At 35.5% G+C, this 19,074-nt stretch overlaps 1 protein-coding gene across 6 annotated transcripts in view; it reads right to left on the minus strand.

The window, feature by feature from the left end:
• Positions 1-14,311, minus strand: part of LOC127787136 (inactive poly [ADP-ribose] polymerase RCD1) — a 32,017-nt gene extending 17,706 nt beyond the window's left edge. For 2 of the 6 annotated variants that reach the window (XM_052315014.1, XM_052315019.1), the window contains exon 1: positions 14,156-14,311. The gene's annotated coding sequence lies outside the window, so the exon portion shown is untranslated. Of the gene's footprint in view, positions 1-8,232; positions 8,534-13,507; positions 13,693-13,958; positions 14,053-14,155 lie in introns of all 6 variants that reach the window. The other 4 variants (XM_052315015.1, XM_052315017.1, XM_052315016.1 and 1 more) reach the window with 4 other exon arrangements.
• Between the last annotated feature and the right edge of the window lie 4,763 nt (positions 14,312-19,074).

Below are 19,074 nucleotides of genomic sequence, written 5' to 3' on the forward strand. Positions count from 1 at the left end.
TCCTTTTTAAATCTTTATCTTATCCAACCACCTTATCTTTCCTTTTTAAACTTGAACACCTAATCTCGTCCAACACTCTCCCTCAAGCTGAAGAATAAATACTAGTCATTCCCAACTTGCCAATTAGCAATTCGAAACTTGGTCTTGCCATGGCTTTTGTAAACACAACAGCCACTTGACTACTTGTAGGAATATAGGATAAGTTAAAGCTTCGGTCTATTCTCACATGCTTCATGCGATCATGCTGAAGTGTATTTTTAACAATACTAATTGCTGATTTACTATCAATGTACACCTTTGTTTGTTGTGACAAAGGAATATGTAAGTCCATCAGCCTTTCTAACCAAATCACTTCACAAATTCCTTGAGCTATAGCTCGGAATTTTGCCTCAACACTGTTGCGGGCAACAACCAACTGCTTCTTACTTCTCCATGTAACCACATTTCCCCATACTTTGGTACAATAACCTAAGGTTGATCGGCCATCTTCAATAAACCCTGCCCAATCTGCATCAACAAAAACCCTCAATTCCCCTCTCCCCAGTTTTCTAAAATAGTAATCCTTTTCTAGTTATCCCTTTTAGATACCTTAGGACATGAAACGCAACATTCATATGTATTTGAGTGGGAGAATGCATATATTGACTTATCACACTTACTGCATAAGCTATGTCCAGCCTTGTAAGGGACAAGTAAATTAATTTTTCAACCATCATCATTGATTTCTCCTAATTTCCAATTCTTTTCTGGGGGTGTTCCAGTAGGTCTACACCCTAACATTCATGCTTCTTTCAATAAATCCAATGTATATTTTCTCAGTGAAATGAACATACCTTCTTTACTCCGAGACACATCCATTCCTAAGAAATACCTCATTGTTCTTAGGTCATTAACATCAAATTCAGCTCTCAATTGCTTCTTCAAGCTCACTATTTTTTGCATGTCATCTCCTATCACTATAATATCATCCACATAAACAATTAATATAATCTTCCTTCCATTTGATATGTGTTTTATGAACAAAGTATAGTCTGCCTGCCCCTATTTATACCCTAACCGATTTAGGGTCATGCCAAACTTCCTGAACCAGGCTCTTGATAATTGCTTTAACCCATATAGTGATATAGAGACATTTTAAGTTTATAAACCTTTCCAGTTTCCACTGTCAACTTCATGCTCAAAACTAAGAGGAACCCCCATATATATCTCATCCAAATCTTTGTTAAAAAAGGCATTTTTAATATCAAATTGAAATAAAGTCCACTATAAATTAACAGTGATAGAGAATAATGCCCTGATAGAATTCAGCTTAGCCACAAGAGCAAATGTCTCTTCATAGTCGATCCCATAAGTTTCTATGAACCCTTGGGCCACCAATCAAGCCTTATATCTTTCAACACTCCCATCTGCATGATATTTTACTATGAATACCCACTTACACCAGACTACCTTCTTATTTGAGGGCAATTCTACTAGATCCCATGTATTATTTCCTACCAATGCTTTCATTTCTTCCAAAACAGCAGCCTTCCACTTAGGATCCTTCATAGCACATTGGATAGTTTTGGGAATTTCAATGATGTCAATACTTGCAACAAAAGCCCTAAACTGAGGAGAGAATTTTGTATAGGTCAGATGATTAGAATTAGGATACTTGACACATGACCTTACCCCTTTTCATAGTGTTATAGGAACAGTCCAATCCAAGTCATCCATCCTTGTAGTAGTGTTGTCCACAGATGGACCAGTCTCTGGAATTGATGGTTGATTGTGCTGAGGTTCCTGATGACCTTTAGGCTGTCTAGAATAAACTAGAAGAGAACTGTCAATAGTTGGAGTCGAAAGATGAGTGGCAGGAACTGGTTTATGAGTTGAGATATTAGGCATAGAGGTATCAGGAGGGTGTGGATCAGGGTGTGAGTTAAGAGGGTGGTGCAAAGAGGTATCAAGGGAGGTAGGTGTGAAGACATTTGTGTTAGATTAGTTTATGTACTTAGGTTCAATTTATTGTATAAATCTGTTAGCAAAAGTTCTTCTATTGTAATGTTTTTTCTTTTCTGTTTTTTATAGCCGTCCATTAAATAAATGGGTTTCCGATCAGTTAGGGCAGTCAGTTGTAACTGCCTTGCCCGCCTCTATCCTTTATAAATAGAGGCTGGGAAAACTTGGTATTGTAAGGGTGAAATCTCGGGATATCTTGTAAGGGTGTGCGGGTGAGCTAGGCTGAGAGTTTTGTACTTCTCTTGGGGTGTTCTTCTCTTGGTAGTCTAGGGTTTTAGATTCGGGAAGAAGAGAAGACTTTTCTAGTTCATGTAATTGCTGTAAAGATTGTCAAGATAGTGGAGATTTCATAGGCCTAAGGCAGTCTGGATGTAGGTCTCATTTATGAGACTGAACCAGGATAAATTTGGTGTGTTTACTGCTATTTTTCTATTCCTAGTCTCTATATTTCTATCGGGTGATTGTGTATTCTAAATAAGAGGTATGGCAGTGAGATCTTGAGGGCTAGATTGCAGCGAGTGTGTGAGTGTGTGTCGGTCTTAAAAAGACTACAATCTGGTATCAGAACTCCAAGGATAAACTCCAGCAAATCTATCAAGATTTTTCAAGATTCTCAAGAAACCAGAATCAGCTCTGGTAGGCGATCATGGCACCCTCATCGGCCACTCGATATGATGTGGAGAAGTTTGACGGCAGCAACGATTTTGGCCTCTGGCGGATCAAAATGGAAGCCCTGCTGTGCAGTCTAGGGTTGGAAAAAGCAATCGAACAAGAGGTAACTACCGAGGGAAGCTCTGAAGGTAAGGATCCTAAAACCATATCTTTAGAGGATAAGGAAATAAACAAGAAAGCATACAGCATGCTTATCTTGAGTCTTGGAGACAAAGTTCTCCGAGAAGTTTCAAAATTAAAAACAGCCACTGAAATCTGGAAGAAATTGGAGTCTCTTTATTTAAAGAAGACTTTATCCAGTAGGCTGTATTTAAAGGCCAAATTCTTCACATATAAGATGCAAGAAAATCAGAAACTTCAAGAGCATCTAGATGAATTCAATAAGCTATGTCTTGACTTAGAGAATATAGGAGTAAACTATGAGGACGAAGATAGAGCCCTAGTTCTTCTTTATTCTCTGCCTAAGTCTTATGAAAACTTTGTAGACATCCTGCAACACGGTAGGGACAAACTATCGTTAGAAGATGTAATAGGATCCCTAAACTCAAAGGAATTGAGAATAAAAATGGAAATAAAAACCACCCCCAGTGATGCCCTAATCGTAAGGTCTAGGAGTACCAAAAAGGACACAAAAGGAAAAAGGGGAAAGTCTAGATCAAAGTCTAGAAATGGAAAGGGTCCTATTAAGTGTTACTACTGCCAGGAGGAAGGGCATATCAAGAGATATTGCCCTAAAAGAAAGAAAGACATGGCTGAAAAGAAAACATCCGATGGTGGAGCAAACTTAGCTGACCTTGGATATGACAGTTCAGAGGCCTTGATTGTCACAGAAATAGCTGGAATTAACAGTTGGGTGATGGATTCGGGTTGTTCATTTCACATGACCCCTAGGAGGCATTGGCTGCAAAATTATAGAGAAATTAATGGGGGTAAGGTCTTGCTGGGCAATGACCATGAGTGCAGGGTTATAGGAGTGGGAGATGTGAGGTTAAGGATGAATGATGGCTCGGTTTTGACTCTCTCAGCAGTTAGGCATGTGTCTGATCTCAAGAGGAACTTGGTTTCCCTTGGAGAATTAGACAGAAATGGCCTAAAATTCAAAGGAGAGATAGGAGCCATAACAGTGGCCAAAGGGTCACTGGTCTGCATGAAAGCAAAATTGCAGAATGGCATTTATATCCTGCAAGCCTCCACCTTAAGTGGTGAGGCTGCAGCAGCAAGTAGCAAATCCCAAGATTTGGCTAAATTGTGGCATCTAAGGATGTCACATATAAGTGAGCAAGGGCTCAAGGAGTTAGCTAAACAAGGGATCTTAGAAAATAACCAAGTCTCAGTTTTATCCAAATGTGAGTCTTGCATCTATGGAAAGGCAGCAAAACTTAGGTTTAATAAGACTGTCATTCACTCATTTAAGTCCACCTTAGATTACATACACTCGGATCTGTGGGGACCAGCCCAAACCCCAACCCATGGAGTATCTAGATACTTCCTTTCTATTATAAATGATTATTCTAAAATGTTATGGGTTTATGTGCTAAAATCTAAAGATCAAACTTATGGGACCTTTAGAAACTGGAAGACAATGGTAGAAACTCAAATGGGCAAGAAAATTAAAACCATTAGGACAGATAATGGATTGGAATTCTACAATAAGGAATTTAATGAAATGTGCAAAGAAAATGGCATAATTAGTCACCTAACAGCCCCTGGAAACCCCCAGCAAAACGGGGTGGCTGAGAGGATGAATCGGACAATATTAGAAAGGGTAAGATGCATGTTATTCCATGCACACCTTCCAAAAACTTTCTCGGGGGGAAGCAGTTTCTACTGCAGCCCATATACTCAACCGAACCCCATCTAAAGCCATAGACTTGCAAACTCCCTATGAGAAATGGACAGGCCATAAGCCAAACCTTGCCCACCTTAGGGTGTTTGGGTGTTTAGCCTATGCTCATGTGAAGCAAGGCAAACTTGAACCTAGGGCTAGGAAATGTCTCTTTATAGGTTATCCAACCAGTGTGAAGGCATACAAACTATGGAACCTTGAACAAGAAGGACCTAGGACAATAATCTCTAGGGATGTAACTTTTGATGAATCATCTACCATAAGTCTAAGCTCAAATGAAACCCAGAAGCATCTAGATGAGAAGAACGACTCTATGAAGGTAGACATTCAAGGTATAGAGCCTGAAATGAATGACACAGAACCTGAACCAGTTCTGGACCTAAATGATCAGGTCCAAGAGGAAGATCAGGGTGCTGAAACATCTCAATATGAGGAAGAAGAAGCTGACAGTGATGCTGATTCCAGCATTGGTGATCAGCCAAACCCAAATAGGTATAGTGTGGCTATAGATAGGCAACCTAGAGTCCGCAGGCCACCTCTTAGGTTTGGTTACTCAGATTTAGTAGCCTATGCTTTATATAGTGCCTCCAAAATTTCTAATGAAGAGCCCCAGTCCTATGACCAAGCTATAGCTTCTAAGCATTCCCAAAAATGGATAGAAGCCATGAGATCAGAAATATCTTCTCTTATGAAAAACCAAACCTGGGAACTGGTAGAAAAACCGAAAGGGAAGAGGATTGTAAGCTGCAAATGGCTTTACAAAATAAAAGAAGGAGCGGATGTAAATTCTAAGCCTAGATTCAAAGCTAGGCTAGTTGCTAGAGGATTTACCCAAGTCCAAGGGGTTGATTACAATGAAGTTTTCTCCCTAGTTGTAAGGCATACATCAATTAGGGTTTTGTTGGCCATCACTGCCCAATTAGACTTGAAATTGGAGCAGATGGATGTTACCACAGCTTTCCTACATGGAGAGTTGGAAGAAAAGATATATATGAACCAACCTAGAGGTTTTGAAGTCAAGGATAAGGTGGAGAAAGTTTGTTTGCTCAAAAAGTCTCTCTATGGGCTCAAACAATCTCCTAGACAGTGGTATCGCCGATTTGATACTGTTATGATAAGCCAAGGATATTCAAGATGTTCCTATGATTGTTGTGTGTATCTTAAGCACATATCCCCTAGCATTTCAATATACTTACTACTCTATGTGGATGACATGCTTATTGCAAGTCAATCCCATAAAGAAATCCAGCAACTAAAGCAGAAATTAAAGGCTGAATTTGAAATGAAGGAGCTAGGTGAGGCTAGGAAGATTCTAGGGATGGAAATCTCTAGGGATAGGCAGCATAGAAAATTATTTCTATCTCAAAAATCATATATAGAAAAGTTGTTATCTAGGTTTGGTATGGCTGTTTCAAAACCAGTAAGTGTGCCATTTGCCCCTCACTTCAAATTAACCTCAAAACAGTCCCCTAAAAATGAGGAGGAAAGGAGAGAAATGGAGAAGATTCCATACTCAAATGCTGTAGGCAGCCTGATGTATGGAATGGTTTGCACCCGGCCCGACCTAGCTCATGCAATGAGTGTAGTTAGCCGCTTCATGGCAAACCCAGGTAGATCCCATTGGATGGCTGTAAAATGGATGCTTAGATACCTAAGGGGCACCAGCAAAAATGTGTTGTCCTATGGTGGAGCCAAAATAGGAGAAAAACCTAGTATTCTAGGCTTCTCAAATGCAGATTACGCTGCAGACCTTGATAAACGTAGGTCCACAACCGGTTACATTTTTAAGTTGTGGAATTCCTCTATTAGTTGGAAGTCCAGCCTCCAACATGTGGTAGCTTTATCCACTACCGAGGCAGAATACATAGCTGTTGCTGATGCAATTAAAGAGGCTATATGGCTTAAGGGGCTAGTAGGAGAGCTTCTAGGTTTAGAGGTTAAAGTCACTTTGATGTGTGATAGTCAAAGTGCTATACATTTATCAAAGAACCAGGCCCACCATGAGAGGACAAAACACATAGACATTAGATATCATTTCATTAGGGATATCATTGAAAATAAACTTGTGAATCTAATCAAAGTTGCAGGAGAATATAATGCTGCAGATATATTCACCAAAGTTGTTCCAGTTTCAAAGCTTCAGCAACATATCAAGCAGCTGGATCTTATTCCAGATCAGATTGAAGATGGAGCAGCTGTACAGGAAGCTAAAGTACAGAAAATCTAATCCAAATGGGTGGAGAGTAGGAGTTACTAGTACGTTGTCAGGAGGTGATGCTGATGATGCTCTCCCTTGAGAACATACTGGCAGTGTAGAGCCAAGCAAAGGAAGAGAGAGGAGAGGATCTCAATGCCACTTGTACTGTCAGTTTCCTCTAGAGTAGATGTAGGAGGATAAAATGAGTGATCCTCATAGAATGTGACATTAGAGGACACAAAAAATTTGCAAGAGGGGCAATAGCACTTGTATCCTTTTTGTGAAAGAGAATACCCAACAAAGATACAGTTAAGTGCCTTTGGTTCAAATTTGGTCTAAGAGGGATTGGTGTTGTGAACATATACAGTGCAACCAAAAACCTTGGGAGAAAGAGAAGTGAGCCGATGAACATTTGGGCATTAGATCACAAAGGGTGTTAAGAGGAGTTCTAAATAGCAGGGCTTTAGAAGGAAGCTGGTTGATTAGATAAGCAGATAATCAGTTGTAAGAACAGCTTCCCCTCAATAGGAATGAGGAACATAGGTAGTAAACATCATAGCTCGGGCCACCTCAAGGAGGTGTCTGTTTTTTTCTCTCAACCACTCCATTTTTTTGAGAAGTGTATAGACATGAATTTTGATGAAATACGCCATGTTCAAAGAGATAGTCAATGAAATCATGAGAAAAGTATTCTTGGCCATTATCAGTTTGAAGAACATGAATGGAAATTTGAAACACATTCAAAATGAGTTTGTGAAACCTTTTGAAAGTGTTAATGGCCTCTGATTTTTCTCTCATAAGATAGGCCCACCATACTCTAATATGATCATCAATGAAAGGTATGAACCATCGAGAACCCAAGATATTGGAAAGTTTAGAAGGACCCCATGTATCACCATGGATCAAGTGAAAAGGTTTAGATGGTTTATAGGGCTATGTAGAATAATGAGAACGAAGTTGTTTTGCAAGAGTACACTATTCACATTTAAAAGATTGCTCTTTATTAATGAAAATGTTAAGATACAAGGATTTTAGATATGGGAAACTAGGGTGTCCTAGGCGTTTATGCCACAGCAAAACATTGGCATTAGTTGTTACAGTAGGGACAGCTTTACTGGTTGAAGAACTTGGAACATCTTATGTCATATAGTAAAGGCCATCCTTAGCACTACCAATCATCATCCCTGAAGCCTAAACCTGAAAAATATATAGTAGCATGGGAAAAAAAGATACACTACAACTCATATCTCTTGTGAGTTTACTAACTGAAAGTAAATTGCCTTGCAATCCCAATACATGTAGAACAAATTTAACTTTAGTTTTGATAAACACGTTATTCCAAACCTCAAGGCAAGAGAGATAGTGCCATTAGCCATAGAAATATCAATAGTTGTGTTGCAAGGTGTATAATCCATCATAGAGTTAGCAAAACTTGACATATGATTTGATGCACCAATATCCACTATCCAAACATGTTTAGGGAGCTTTCGTGAGACTAGTGAGTAATGAGCAATACCTTGTAGGGCTATTGAAGCTATTGGCTGAGGAGTAGGAGGTCTTGAGGGGTTTATACCTTGATTTAGCAACCTGTACAAGGTTTAAACCTGCTCTGCTGATAAATTTAGATTCAAGCTATTTCCAAATTCAGTGGAGACTTCGACAGCATAAGCAGATCTAGTTGTTTCCCTCTTGTTTCATGAATTCCAGTTTGCTGGTTTGCCATGAATCTTCCAGCATGTTTCTCACGTATGGTAGGGTTTGTTACAGTTGTCACACCACTGCTTATCCTTCCCCTGATTTCTTGACAAAGTATCCACCTGTTTGATAGTAACAAGAGCAGAGTTTTGATAACTTAAAATGGAGTCTATATGTTGGGTAAGCATCACCTTACGCCTATTTTCCTCTCTCCTTGTCTCAGCAAACACTTCTCTAAGTGTAGGTAAGGGTTTAGTACCTAATAATCTTCCACGAACTTCATCCAAATTAGAGTTAAGACCATGGAGAAAATCAAAAACACTATCTTTTTATAACATTTTATTGTATTTTGTGCTATCGACTGAACACTCCATGTTGTGTTTGCCTCAAGTATGTTCGATAGAAGATCAATAAATATTGAAAATGCATCGACTAGAAGATTAGATCAATTAGGTTTAATATGCCAAGTGTAATATACTTAGTATTTCGAGGGCCTAATTGTAAATATCCCTGTTGAATCTTGGATTGGTTTCCTCACAAGAATATTCACTCTCGCACACTCAACCCTCACCCGATAGTAATAAAAACAAAGAAATGTAAAACAGAACAAATAACAAAGCAATAACAGAACTGTAAAAGAGATAAGAACTTATACTGGTTCAAGCATGAAATGCCCTACATCCAGACTGCCGAAGCCTTTCAGAGAATCCATTAGAAACACAATCAAGATTACAACACTCCTCCTTGTTGCACACACTCAGACTATGAACAACAGTCTACCTCTTGAGAATACAAGGATCGAGCATAAGCTCTCTCTCAATTCTCTACAAACTGCGTACAACAGAAAACTAGCGAGATTCATGAACTCTTTTATTTCTAGACTTCTATGCCCTGTTGCTATACTAAATGGTTGATGTAATATCATTTGATGAGGTAGTCTATGAATTATTTTGTTCTATTTTTACTTCAAGACTTGAAGCATTAACAAAGTTATGGGTTTATTTTAATTAACACATTTGTTTGTAATTTCATATTTTGCAAAAATGTTTAGAAGCTAAATGTTAATTGGATATAACCGAAACCGGTCCGGTGTAACGGATTGGTCATGGTTTGGTTTTATATACGTAACGGTTCGGTTACGGTTCTTATTCTTTCGGAACCGTTAAAAATGGTTCGATTACTGAATTCTTATAGAACCGGACCAATCCGAACCGTTGACACCCCTATGCTGGGATGGCTTTGCCTTGTATAAAGGGAGCTATTTATACAAGGCAAAATATCTACTCATCTCCTAGAAAATAGGAGCAAATTCAAATTTAGATAGCAGTAACTAATATTCAAAACATGTTGCCCTTTATCTTCTAGTTTCAAGCTTGAATCTCTCCCTTGAATCTTGGAGCTTTATCATATCTTCTAGGCTTCCTTTTTAAATCTTTATCTTATCCAACCACCTTATCTTTCCTTTTTAAACTTGAACACCTAATCTCGTCCAACAATTATAATACCAACTCTTCTCCTACTTCACACACAAAATTCATATAAATGAATACATATATCTTGACCATATGATTACATATATCATTTATTATATATTTATTTACTGTATCAGCCATAGGATTGCATTTTTATATAACAGACATATAAATGAATACATTTCCAATTTGTTGACCACCATCCTCCATGAGGCTTCATTTGCAAAAAAGCACCATTATGGTTAAGAGCATTCCTGCAGCAATACAGTTGCTTCTCACCCTTCAAAACTCACCAGAATGATAGGGTTAGAAATCTAGGGAAAATTGGTAGGTAGGTAAAATATATCTGAAAAGATGGAAAATATATCTGGAAGTAGGGTTACGAAATTAAGAATCTGAAATTGAAAGATTAGAAAAGAGAGAGAATATCTTTTGGGCATCGCACCTAGGGTTATGATCTATGAAACACGGACATAGGATACGGGACATGGCATTTTTCAAAAAAGTAAGGCACGACACAGTTGGGATACATTAATTAAAGAACTAAACTTTTATATATCTAATGACATAATAAAATATAAAAATATATTCCAAACTCATACATATGCATCTATAAAAAATTCGTGTATTTAAAATCCATAATGCAAAATTCTAAAAAAAATAACAATGTAACCTATAATATTAGAATAGGATATTCTGCACTAAGAAAATTCAACTCCAGCAGTCCAACACGATTAAGTATATAATATGTATCAAGTACCAAGAAGAAACCACTCCAGCCTTACAAAATATTGTAATATACACATCAAGATTCAAGAAGAATCAGAGTCATCATCATCACAACTCATAGGGATTCAAAAGGTCAAGACCTGAGTTGTCCTCAAAAACTCCAACAGACATGCAGCTACATCACAATATTGATGTCACTAAAAAAACTCAATCGCACACTACTCATCTTGACCCCAGCCACTTCATTGTAAACTCGCCAATGTCACCATCAGTCATCACATTGCCCACAATCCAATTCACAGGTTAGTAAAACACAGAGTTCAGTCCAGTCATCGTTAGTCACTCCTAGAACACAGCCTAATCATCTCGTCTTCAACCCTTGTCCCTCCCATTCATCTTGTCTTCAAGGTTGGTTTCCTAATTCTATATGAGTATATGAAGTGTTTGCCAAGGGGACACGCATATCCTGCACATGTCCCATCATATACCCATTTCATAAATAATAAAGAAGTGTGGGGCGTGCCGTGTGGCCATGCATGTTGCTTGACACACCGGTGACACTAGTACAACACCTCCACTGGCATGCCCATGCTTCTTAGGTTATAATTGTATCATACAATTCAAAGACAGCATATTTCTTTAGAGAAAATTATAGGTGGTTATTCCATTCACTAATCAGAAAAGAGGTTACAATATATTTATAGAGCTCTAGTAATGTCGTTCCTACTAGGGTTAGAAAAATCCTGTCCCTAGTAGGAAAACTAAACAAAAATTGAAATTACTACCAACGAAAACACCATAAATAAAACCCACACACATAATTAGAGTTACAAAAAGACTTTAGGAAAACCTATCCAAAAAAAAAGACTTTAGGGAAATATATGTAGAATGGAAAAAATATCATAATGCATAAAACATAAAACTAGGCTGCTTAAAGCTCCGACGAGGACCCTTCGTCAACCAAAACATTCCAAATTAATGCTTGACCATATGAACTAGTTTTACAGCATCTAGTGTCTCTTTACAGGCTGCCCAATGTCCTCCATCATCTCTTCCCAGTTTGAGAGTACTCAAGAGTCCACCAAGGCTTCAAGAGTTGATGAGGATATACTCAATTTTTTAACAATTGCTTTCTAAACTTTTTTTTCATCTCTTTTACTAAGTACACAACCATATTCCACATACTCTAGGATGGCTATAGTCAAAAATTGGAAAACAATCTCCCAACCAACCAAAAGATGCTTGACAAATCACCCAAACAATACTCTTTTGACATTCTAAGGATTCTCAAATTTACAAGTGGAAAGACTCAAACATGTCGGCTTCAACTTTGACACTCTCGCACTTCAATGTTGATTCAACTATGGCGAACAGCGACAAGCAATCTGGTCTTCATAGATTGCTCCAGATGTCATTTTTTGCAGCAATCTCTGTGATCTCTCTCTTCCAAGGCATTCTTCAGCTACAGGTCTGACATGAACCTAGGGTTTGGATTGGAAGTCAGAAGAATCCGAGGGAATTAGGACCACGAACAGAAGGATTGGAGAGAGAATTGGACAGAAAGAGGGAGATAACGGACAGAAATGAGGGGAGAGTTGCAGATTGAACAGAGAGTTGGGGGAGATTAGAGAGAAATCAGAGGAATTGGAAGAGAGATCAGAGAGAAATTGAGAGAGAATTGATAAGAGGGAAATGACTAAATTCAATTATCATTCAAACATGCCATTCTCTAGCTACCTTAGCCTATTTATCGGCTTCACAAATGAAGGTACTAACTACTAACAGCTACAGCATAAGAGTACAACTAAAAGAAAAATACCTATAATTCATGTTACTAATCTATCCTTGGGGATTCTTGGAGTCGTGACAAGGTCTCAATGGCAAAGGGTCTTTTATCATCTCCTTGCAGGTTTGCACAAAATTGGGGATGAGCTACCAACAAAGGGTGACAATTCCCGCCTTCCTCTCTAGTTCTTATAGTGAGGAGCTTCACCAGAAATCTGAATAGACAAATCAAAAATAGATGTGAAGGGGCTTCAAGAACTGATTGGGTTACTAAAATTGGGATGCTGAGGTTGTTTCCAAGTCAAGAAGGCTCTAATGCTGGTTTTCCTCAACAACTTTAGTCTCTACCGGGTCTGGAAAAGAAGCATGCCCAAATAGGTAAACAAAATAGATAGCCTACCTCCAAGAAGGTTGAGTGTGTGAGAAAAAACACAAAATAAGGTCACTACATACACAACGGTTGAGGCAGTGAGAGAAACACACGATGGGGCCATCAAGCACAAGTAACATTACCCTTGATTGATGTACCAGCTATTGCGAATCGCATAAACAAGGAAATAGGAAAGAATGTGAATTGCAAGATAGAAGGTATGAAAAGACAAAAAAAAATAAAAAGTGTGATGGAAAGCTCAATGATGTAGGAGTAGAAGAATGGAATACTAATCACAGGAAAATGTCCCATCAAGGGTCCCAAAATACTGTATTGCCTAAAGCCATACAAGGCACTCATCTAAAAAAGGCAACACCTATCTGGAAAAAAAAAAAAAAAGCCTAAGAAAACAAGTCTATAATTTCTTTATTTTTTTACTAGGCTACAAAATTATAACTTAAAAAGCAATTGCTACCGAGATATTTATCAATACATATTTGTGTGAGTGTAGCTACAGAAGCACAATTGATCCTTCTCTTAGAAATTAATATAGTCTTTCTGTAATTTTAATTATGAGCAGTAGCTTTTTTTGCACCTCCAGATTGAGCTGAACAGAAACCACCTTAAGAATGGATCTCAACTGGATCCTAATAGACAGTCAAAGAGCAATTCCCCCCTGCAAAGGGCTGTGCTTGATTGATTCTATTAACAATAACAACTGAAAGAAATTCTCTGCTTACTTTAACAACGCTGTTGTAGAACTAAATTACACTTCCAACTACTTTCACTTTCAATCTTGCCTTTGTATCTCACCGTTGTGTTATTTCCTCCCATTTGCCTGTGCATTAGAAAGCCTTCCCGACCCGCATCACCGCAACATACTTTAAGAAGTTCAAACCGAATGCAAGAGAGAAACCCACATTCACTGCATCCAGTTGCTCGTTAGACAACAGTTCCAAGTGCACTTCGCTTAATTAGACAAGAAGTTCGCAGGCAACTAAGGTTTAAACGACCTAAAAGAACATAAATTTCTTCATTTTACCGTCTCTGGCATCGAAGTCACTCACAAAATAAACCTAACAATAAACCACGGACAAATCTACAACATCTATTTCAGTCAAACCAAAAAGAGCAGATACAGGATTTAAGTTCACATTACATAACAAAAAAAACAGCATAACTAAAAATTACCAACGAATTGCCCGCGATCATGTTCATAACTCCAATAGATAGGGGAATATTTTCAGAAACACACATATAACACCAGAGATCCATGGTGCGCTGACTTTCAGATTCGGCAAAAGACGGGAAAGGAAACTCAGGAAGAAAGCACGCGTAACATACAGAGAGAGAGGGAGAAATCAGATGAATAAATCGATCGACCGTACCTCGATCGCAGAGAGAGGGAGAGACAGATGGGATAAGCGATGGACGAGTTTCCTCCTTCGTCTTCTTCCTTCCTCCTCTGTGCACTCGTTCTATTCAAACCCTAAGTCGGTCGAATATGGGACCCCTCCTTCCTTTGTCTTCTTATTTTATCGTTCTTAACAATAAATGTTTATCAAGGCAGCTAATAACGTGGTCTGACGATTTTGCCCCTGTGATGCTACAGTTACGTTGTTTACTGTTCTGTGAACCTGGGCATTTTGGGAAATGAAAGGGGTGATTTAGTCAATGGCTCTTAAATGAAATTAGGGATAATTTGTGAGCCGGAAGCCCCTGTAAATAAGGGAGGCGCCCGGGAGCCGACTCATTAAAAGAGGCGCATCTCAGTACACAGGTTTGACGCGTGACTTCAAAGCTGACATCGAGGACCACTGATTTTGTACGTTGTGTTGTTTTCTTTTTTGTGAATTATCAAAAAATATTTAATTTTAAATTTTTTTCACATTTGGATTTAACTTTTAATTTTATCAATTAGGCCACCTAATTTCCATTTTATTTTCGATTATGATAAATACTCACCTTCTCTTTCTTTCACATCTCTCACTTATCACTACCTATATACAACACCGAATCAAAAGAATTTAAGTTGGAAACATGATAGTCAAAATTCTATGTTTTCTTTAAGTATGATTTTTCAAATTTATAACCCTAACTTTATAGTGTACGAGGGATAGAAGGAGAGATCAAAAGTGTGACATGAAAATTTAATTTCATTCTCAAAAATTTAACATTGATCGCCAACGTCATGAGTTCACAGTAACACCCAACAAAGTTGACAACAATCTCATAATTGAAATAAAATTAAACGTTCAATAATTCATTGATAATAAGATGTTGACCAAAATATATATAAAGTAAAAATGTGAGCAGAACAAATTCAAATAAGGACAACGAGTAAAATTCATAAACACTCACTGAATTTTAAAGTTGTAATTATTTACTCACTGAACTTTAATTGATAACTAGTTACCTATTGAACTTTACCCAATGTCAGCCATTCATCACTCGTGAGTGCGATTTTGTTCACCCCTTTAATGGGGTGAACGTAACCCCCGTTAGTAGGGGTTAAAAAAATAACCCATTTTTTAAAAAATAATGTTTTATCCTTATGTTGAAAATTGTAAAAACTAACCATGTTTCAAAAAAAAAAATTATTTTTAGAATTTAACTGAAAATATGACAAGATTAAAATTGGTGGATTAGAACTTATAAAAAAATGACAAATTTATAAAAATAATTGACAGGGTTAAAATTGAGTCAAAACTGAAAAGTGGCTGTTTTTAGCAATTAGTTTGTTTGAGTGACTGAAAACGATTTTTTCAGAAAAAGTGACTAAAAACAATTTATTTTTTTTGAAACATTGTTAGTTTTTACAATTTTCAATATAAAGATAAAATATTATTTTTTCAAAAAGGGATTATTTTTTTAACCCCCACTGACAGGGGTTATGTTCACACCCGTTAAATGAGGTGAACAAAATCGCACTCCATCATTCGTTATAACTCCGTCAACTATTACAAACAAAAAATGTTAACGGAATCTGACGTGGCATAAAATAATTTAACATACATTCACTGAACTTTAAAAATGTAACTATTTACTCACAGAACTTTGTTCAATGTCAACCATCAATCACCTCGTTACATCATCGTCTGATTTTGAAATATATTAAAATATTTTTGTATGTATTTGAGATCGCTTATTTCTCAAATCAAAAGTCAAAAACTAAACTAATGATTCAAATTAAAAAAACTACTGATGCAAACCAAAAGTAAAAAAATGTTTGCTTAATAATGAGCTCAAAGCCAAAAACTAATTACAAAAATCGTATTTATTCTATGTTAAAAACCAACAATCTTTAAACTTATAGAGTAAATATACATTTATTATATCTTATTTTGAATTCAAACACATATAAAAAATGTATCGTGTTTTATTAACTAATACAATTATTTGGAGACAAAATATGATAGAATAAATATGTATTGTCTAAAATGATTTTTGTAATCAGTTTTTGTCTCTTGGTCTCATTATTAAATACATTTTTTGTGAATTTCGTTGTTTATAATGGAGGTAAAAAAATCTAAACAAATATTTTGTTTACTTTTGTTTTTTTTTTAATTTGAATCATTAGTTTAACTTTTTGCTTTTGGTTTGAGAAGTAAGTTATCTCAAATGCATATAAAAATCTTTTAATATATTTCAATATCAGATGATGATGTAACGAGTGTTTCAAGATCAGACGGTGATGTAATGGGGTGATGGATGGTTAACGTTGAACAAAGTTCAATAAATAAATAGTTATATTTTTAAAATTCAATGAGTATATGTTAAATTAATTTTTGCCATGTCAGATTTCATTAGCTACGTTAGATTCTGTTAGTATTTTTCGTTTGTAATAGTTGACGGAATTATAGCGAGTGATGGATGGTTGACGTTGAGTACAATTCAGTGAATAACTGGTTACAATTTAAAGTTTAGTGAGAAAATAATTACAACTTTAAAGTTTAGTAAGTGTTTATTAATTTTACCTTAAAATAACACATCGAAGAACAAAAAAATAAAAATCAATCAAATCTAATAATATTTTGTAGAAAAAATATACAAATAACCTACATGAAACAAGTTTCAAACCTAGATCTAAAGACTTTCATAAGTCTTTTACTTATCAATAAAACAAAGCTTCATTAGCTTATATATTGTGTTTTGGAGAAGATAAATTACATTGTTAGTATTTAAATTTTATATCTTATAATAAATTAGTTACTATTTTAATTTTTATTACCATAATTACTAGATTTTGATTTTTGTTAAAATTTAATTTTCTTTTGATTTTCTATAAAATTCTGCTAAAAAAAAGTCGTCATATTATAAATTATACTCAAAGAAGTAAGATGATATAAATTAACATAATTTTCTAAAATTATTTGGTTATGAGGTATAGTGATCTTAGTATCAAGTAATTATAGAGTTTAAATAAATATGTATCGCGCCAATTTTGCTTGGAGATCAAATTACACTTACTAATTTGACTATTTTACCTTTTTTAAAAGTTTTACTAAAATAGTATAATGGTTGAGAAACGAGAGAGAAAGAGTAAAGGGTAAATGGAAGAGATCAAAATTAGAGTAAATTTTATACAACGTCACTTGAGATTTAATAAAAATGCATTGACTACTTCAATATTTTAAAAAAAAATGGCATCATTACTTTTAATGTTAAAAAGGGTAAATATATCATTTTACCCCTAATTATATTTACTCTTTCCTCTTAGCATCTCTTTTTTTGTTGACAGTCATGTAACCACCAATGAGAGATTACAACGAGAAAATGCTAAAAAAAAAAAAACCTAACGAACTTAATTTGAAGATAAACAATGAACAAACCCAATTAAAATATGAACAAGGAAAAAACCAAAATTCAAAACTAACAGTGTACACTCGACTAGATGAACATTTTATTATTTATCTTTGATTTACAAAATGAATGAACATGAGGGCTTGATTTTAAGAACAGTAAATCCATATCTAATTCGATATAGAACGCGAACTTAAGTTGAACTAGATTTAGGTTTAATAGTTATAAGAACAAACCCATATCAAACTAAATGTGGATTTATTAGTCTTTAAAGCATTGATTTAGATAAAATGACAAATCCATATATGTTTCAATTTAAGCATATGATTACCTAGATTGATGTTTTTGAGAACAATGATCCTAGATCAAACAAAATATAAGGTTGAATGCTTCAAAGTCTAGAACACAAATAACACAAAATTAACATATATATATATATATATAGGCTTATCATTATCCAAATCAACACTTATGAGAATGACAAACTTATATATGGTCTATGTTCTCAAGCATAAGCCCAAATTAAACTAGATTTGGGTTGATGCTTTTAAGAACGATAAATCCATATATAGTTTGATCTAGATTCATTATTATTGAACACGAATCCACACACAGAAAGAGAGAGAAAGATATACTTATTATTACCATAATTATTACTTTTTATTTACCTTATTCTCATCGACATCATTGATACCTCATTAGCGATGATAGGGCATTTGCAAGCCCATTATCAATGGGTTTGTTTGTAAGCTATTATTGTGTGTCTAAGAGATAAAAAAGAAATAAGAAAAACGATAATTATGGTCGCTAATAACATCGTTGGTTGACTATGCTAACAAATGAGATAAGATAAGAAAGACTAATTAATAAGGTGGAGATGAGAGTGAAAGAGAGATAAGGAGATATAAATATGAGCATAGTTTGGGCTTTTAGAACAAAATTCACTATAATTTTCAATTGGTAAGGAAAATTTGTATAGGGTAATGAAAAACAATGAATGTTAGTGTTGCTTTTGAAAACATAAAAGTACTTGATGTATTTTTATCAAACCTCATATGAGATATGTAAAATTTATCATATGATTAAAATTATAATTCTAGCTTGATATTTAACAGCAGAGAAAGTTGTTGTAACTTCTTAAACTAAATAGGCTATTTAGTAATTATGCAAAACCTCATAAGGGTTGCTAGTGTAATTTACACAAAAAATGAAATAAATCATAATACGTGATTCTAGTTTGACCAACTTTTCGTATCTAAATATAAGCATCCAATAGGGCACATAATTAAAATATTTTGATGATAACGCAATGATTTTTGAAATATTCAATATAGAACAAATAAGGAAAAAGTCACATATATAAAGATTACAAGAAAAATCTAATATCATATAGACAATATAAGAGTTAAGGTCAAATATTTAAATATGAACAATAAACATTGTTTGTTTGTTTGCCTTCATATTTAAAGGTTTGAAGAAAATGTTTAGAAGTATAAATAAAAGT

This window comes from Diospyros lotus, chromosome 12 (assembly GCF_014633365.1).
Source record: "Diospyros lotus cultivar Yz01 chromosome 12, ASM1463336v1, whole genome shotgun sequence".
NCBI lineage: Eukaryota > Viridiplantae > Streptophyta > Magnoliopsida > Ericales > Ebenaceae > Diospyros > Diospyros lotus.